Source organism: Pholcus phalangioides, unplaced genomic scaffold (genome assembly GCF_987345545.1).
Source record: "Pholcus phalangioides strain wild (caught in Gottingen) unplaced genomic scaffold, Ppha-v1.0 ptg000027l_1, whole genome shotgun sequence".
In the NCBI taxonomy this organism is placed as follows: domain Eukaryota; kingdom Metazoa; phylum Arthropoda; class Arachnida; order Araneae; family Pholcidae; genus Pholcus; species Pholcus phalangioides.
The window spans coordinates 5,931,673-5,937,837 of NW_028301617.1; positions in this window are offsets into that span (position 1 = coordinate 5,931,673).

A 6,165-nucleotide genomic window follows, 5' to 3' on the forward strand; every position below is an offset into this window, starting at 1 on the left:
AAGAGTTGTTGCAAGTGGCGGTCGCTGACGTCTCGTGCGGATGTTTGGTCCTCGGAGCTCAAGTGTGTCCGAGTAGTGTTGTTACCGCCGTTCCAGAAGCATGGCTGCTAAATTTCATCTGATCAATTCGTAGTTCAATAAAGTTTTTTGTTTCCTTCATACCTAGAATTCTTCTATTCTGTCGCAGACGCGAACAGAACATTTTATTGGGTGCTCGGCCGGGGTTCCGAATCTGAATCAGATCATCTTGCCTGAAAATGCCGACTCAGACGGAAATCGTCAAGCTACGAGAATGAGAAAAGACCGCTCTCACCCGCATTGCCAGTTTCGCCGCATCACTGGAGGGCCCTACATCAACGGAAGCAGTCCTGGTGAGACTAGAACGGATTGACGATGCCTTCAAAAAGTTCATGGAGTATGACCAAGCCCTTATCCTTAAGTTATCGGAGATAGGTGAAGTCGAAGATCAGTATTTCGACGTCAAATCGAAGATAAACCGATTCATCAATTCCAAGAAGATGGTGGTGTTGGACTCCAACTACACATCTCAAGTCCAGAACCCAGTAGGTGGAACAAGTGGGTTCAAATTCCCGAAGCTGAACATTCCCGCGTTCAGCGGAGAATACATGGGATGGCCTAGCTTCAAGGACATGTATCTAGGAGTTGTACATAATAACCAAACTCTCGGCCCGATACAAAAGTTTCATTATTTGAAAGGACTCCTCGAGAAAGCTCCAGTCAATATCATCTGCCACATTCCGATCTCAGAGGCTAGCTATCAAGAAGCTTGGGGAAGGCTGGTCGAGCGCTACAGCAAGAAAAGGCAAATAGCCAGCTCGTTAGTTTCTACTTTCTTGAATCAGCCCAGGATCACCAGTGTGAAATATAACTTGCGATGAATAGCCGACACTTCCGAACAAGTCGTGCGAGGCTTGAAAACTCTTGGTGATGGGGCTGTCAGCCCAGACGTGTGATTGATACATCTGCTTCTCGAAAAGGTTGACGCCGATACTCGCCGATTGTGGTTCGAGAGGACCCTCGAGAAAGACTTTCCAGAGTTTCATCGATTTCCCTCTGTTGAAGATGTTATTAATTTATTATCATTATTATTATAACGAGTCGCGGAATGGTAACAGTATGGCATTCGAATGTCAGCTCGGTTGTTATGGCAACATGTCTCTGCTGGATTATTAAAGTTTAGTTATGTTCTCTCTCGTTCGTAATCGATGTAGCATCGTATCACTAAATATGGTGGCAGCGGTGTTGTAACTGCATCTTACAGCAGAGAAGAAGCCGAATTGCTTGGGCATGAACAAAGTAGCCTGGCGTGAACCGATCAGCCGACGGCCGCCACCTGTCCATGGTTTGCAATTACCAAGTCTCGCATTCGGAGCCGGAACCGTATCGAGTAGCGCTTTTCCTCTCGTGCTTAGATGACGACACCATGCGACCCTACGATGGTCTGGATTTCGTGTGATGATCGAAATGTGTCCGAGATCTTGGAGAAGTTCGAAGCTTTCGCGATCGGCCAGACAAACGAGACTTATGAGAGGACCCTCTTCAATAAGAGAAGCCAAAACGAAGGTGAGTCGTTCGATAACTTTCAACTTTTTTGGCGGCTCTTAGAAGCCAGATTAAAATATGCGGCTACGGCGACAAATGTATGAACTCGCTACTTAGAGATAGAATCGTTGTCGGAATCCGAGATTCGAATACTTATGCAGAGCTCGTTAAGCACAGGTCTCTATCGCTTGAGAAATGCATTGATCTTTATAGGACAGCAAACAAAGACACACGTGAGAGTGCAGTTCTGCGTTCACCTACTGAGGTGCATGCAGTCAAAAAAACCTAGTTCAGATCATCTTGCTCGGCACCGAATTCCTTGCACGCTCATCACAGACGGTGGTCCGCAATTCAAGAACAAACAGTTCCTAGATTTCGCGAATGGCTGGGGCTTCCGTCATCTCATGTCGAGCCCGGGGAACAGCCGCTCCAATGGTCAGGCAGAATCTGCTGTTAAAATTGTGAAATCTATCTTCAAAAAGTGTACTCGCTCAGGAGAGGACCTATACCTGAGCTTGACCTTCAGATATCACCTTGTATTCGTGTCCCAGTAGCTGGATTGGTATCTTTTCAGCCGACCACTACTCAAGGAACTGTCAGTTTGTGAATAACATCAAAATACGATCAACGGGAAATGTTTAACATGGATGCTTTTGTGCTAAAGAGTTTGACTGCTCCTCAACCATCTCCGGTGATCAAGTTCAAAGATCGTGACATGCTTGATAGTCTAAAGCTGGCTGATCCAACATTTTCCACTCCAAGTGATATTGATTTAATCATAGGGGCCGATCACTTCTCGATAATTCTTCCTGGTCAGGTGATGAATGCAAACAAGGAGCACATTGTCCAGAATTCGAGATTAGGATGGGTCGTTACTGGCAAAATCGACAATGTCTCTTCGGTTGTTGGGCTGACAGTGACAAATCTCAGCATGAACGACGAGCTGAAACGGTTTGGTGGGAGGTCGAATCAATGCCTTGTGTAAAGGTTCCTGAACCAACTCCTCAGGAGGAATTCTGTGAAAGACATTGCAAAGAAAATGTCGCGATCAACAAGAATGGACGTTTTGTCGTGAAGCAAACCGTTCCAATTGTGCAAATTGTTCCAATCTACAAACCTGATGTGAAATTGGGAAATTCTTTGACTCTGCATTTTCGCGTCTGCAGTCGCTGCAAAGAAAATTCAAGCACGACCCAGAATTTTCAATGGAATAAAGATCGTTTATGCAAGAATACGCGGATATGAATCACATGCACTTGGCTGATGATGACTGCCCGATGATCAGAAATTTTTTTCTCCCTCACCATGCTGTGCATAAACATTCTAGTTCAACCACAAAGTTGAGAGTCGTTTTGAGATGGATCGTGTGCTAGTAAGAATTCTATCTCTTTGAATTCCATTCTTGGTATTGGTCCCAAACTATAACGTGATATATTTGAAATATTGCTGACTTTTCAAGTTCATAAAATTGCATTTTCGGCAGATATTGCTAAAATGTACAGATACTTGTGTCTCCTGATCAATCATATCAACTTATTTTATGGCGCGACAATTCCTCTGATTCTGTCGCTGTGTACAAGTTAAAAACTGTCACCTACGGTTTGTCTTGCTCGTCGTTCCTGGCTACCAGATGCTTAACAATAATAAGCATTAACAGTCAAGGCGATTATCCGGATGCAGCGAGAATCATTTCTAATTACTTCTACGTAGATGATTTGGTATCCGGTGCAGATACTACGGAAGATGCCAAGCTGTTGTGCTTTTAAAAGATTAAATGTTTGCATTCTCTAGCATATGTTTGTTTCCTCTCTTTCGTTCTGCGTGCTGATGTAATTTTACTCTTGGCAATGTGTCGTATTTTTATTTGTGTTCAGATTTCAGATGATTCCTTCAACCCCTCGCACCTTTAACTCTCATCTCCGTTTCTCAAATTCGGAACCCTCTCGCCTCAAATGTTATCCCTCGTTCGTCAAATGTGTACCCCTCACCGTATACCATTACCAGATAAGAGGGTTTAAAAACTCTGCGGTACACCATGATAACACCTCACTCTTACAGTCGAGTTTGAGTCTAGTACTGCGATATTTTTCCTCTCTTAGTTAGTTTGGTTTTTTTTTTTCACTTAGATTTTACCGTTCATGATGTCTTTCATCAATTTTGGACTAAGTGAGGATGAACTCAACGCTGTGTTGCAGCTGTCAATACACCAACTGTCGTTAATTTTGACCGAAGCTGAATTAAATTAAATGTTTGAAAATGGGTGGATGTCTTTTAATGGCCGAATGCCCGATTCTTTAGAAGAGTTTTTCGAAAGAGGAAATCAATTGTTCGGCGTGAAGAGACCGTTGAAAGATTGTTATTCAACGGCAAAGAAAGCGAAAGTCGCTGTGAGTACTCTTTCTTTTAATTTAATTTCATATGATTATTTTCATAACCGTAACGTGTCCTCGCTCAGGATAACTGAGCTTGTAAAGAATTGATAATTTAATTCTCCCGTGAGACGTAGTTAATTCTAAGTACTCATTTTTCCAGGAATGTGAAGGGGGCTGGATTTCCCCGTTTAGAGCAACCCAAAAAGAACACGTGCGTTCTGCGAGAAGAATTTTCTCAAACCAATGTGACCTCGTTCGTCACCTTAAACTCCACACAGGGGAAAATATGTTATCGAGCGGGAAGTGCAATATAAGCACTTCTCCAGGAAAGACAACATGCGGAGGCACGAACTTACGTGTTCGAGCATCCAACGGGGTGAGGGTAGTAGGTCCGTTGACGCATCGCACATTTGTGAGGTTTGCGGAAAAAAGTTTCCGAAACAAATATCACCTTAACAGGCATGTCAAGCAGCACACATGTATAAAATGTGGAAGGTGTTTCGCACGAGATGACAGTAGGAAGGGAAATGAACTAACATGCATCTGCGAACCTCCAGTTATAGAACAACCAACCTCCTGCAGTAGTGGAACCTCCGCTTTCTGTAAGCGGAGGTAGAACCACAACAAGATGCGTTAAATACATTTTGCGTTATTACGATATAGAATCATCACCTGATAACGAGTTTAATTTGATGACATTTTTAAACAATACCCGGGATCAGTTGCGGGATATCTTGATCCGAAAATTAGAAGAAAGGAAGGGTGTAAAGTTTTACATAGTGGTTAATGTTTTATTTTCGAGACAATCCGAGTTGGGGGAAATAGAATGTTGGGGTTGTACTTTCAGAAGATGGGCTTGATAAGATAGACACCGCATTCAACAAGACCTTATCCTCATTCGACGAATACATCAATATGAATAGCGGAAGGATCTTCGAAAAAGTGTTGAACGTGTGTGTCCGTGCGCGCGATCGGCTCTTTTCCCCCTGTGTGAAGGTTGGGGGTTGCTCTATATCAGAGGAGAAGTCGTGGATGATGGTGGTTTTAAGAGCGACCCTTTTCCACCTTAAAAAAAAGTGGCTTTGAGTTGCGAAAGGGTACGGTGAGTAATCCGGCCGATTACTCTCTCACCCACATTATTTGCCGTGGTTGTAGAGTGCCAGGCCACGTGCAGCTCGGAAACGTAGGTGGCCCTCCGGCTAACACCCTCGAACAATTGCTAAACTTAACAAATAAGAAATTCGTTTTCTTAGGAAGAGGGAATTGTATTAAAAAACAATGTATTTTCTTTCAAACCGTTGCTGTGGTAAAGCCGATAGTTGTGTTCACTAGGATGAGGGTTATTCCGGAGCCATCTTTATCACCAGAACCATCCGTTGATCTTTAACCTTCCCCCCACTCATAGAGATGATGATGATGTACCGTGGTCGCAACGCTTTTTATAGTCAGAGGTGTCAATCGACTTTTGGCCCCCCTCCTCGCCAGAGAGATGATGATGCTGATGCACGATGGTCGCCTCCTCAACATGATGACGACGTATCTACGGAGCTATTTCCTAATAACGGAGAAACCTCAAGCTCCGAATTGGACAGATACCGAAGGATCTCATAGCGCAGATTGTCGCCGCTGCGTCAAACATCAAAAGCATACTTGGTATCTTCGATCGCGTCCGGGAATGGATTTTTACGTCGTTGTAGACTGTGCAATGACGTCAGCGACCACTACTTGCAACAACTCTTGTAGTGATTAATGAAATAAATCTTTTTTTGTAGTTATTATTGCCCTTTTTTGACGTTCCAGCGTGACGTCGGAACCTGCATGCGTTTTTCGCGATTTTCACCCTCTCAACGTGGTTTCCGATACCATGATCCATTTCAAATTTTGTTCCTCTCGATGCCTACTAACAGCCCTCTGAGTTTATCGGTCTATTTTAACGGAACACCTTGTATTTTTTTTTCTAACGTGTGGTTAGGTTAGTAAATGTAATCATATTTATCACTAATTCGTTAAAAAATAGGTAATCAGGATTTCTTAGCAGAAAGCCGTGATGACGTCAGTTTGTTGAGCCGGGCTCTGGATTTACTGCCACTTCTACGGGGGGGAATAGCCTCCGCACGATGACGTTTCACCTTTACTAAAAGCGTAAAGATAGAATCTTGGACCAATAGTCCTGGTGCTGAATCCACTGCCACTTCTACGGTAGAAGGACCTCCGCACGAGACGTTTGACC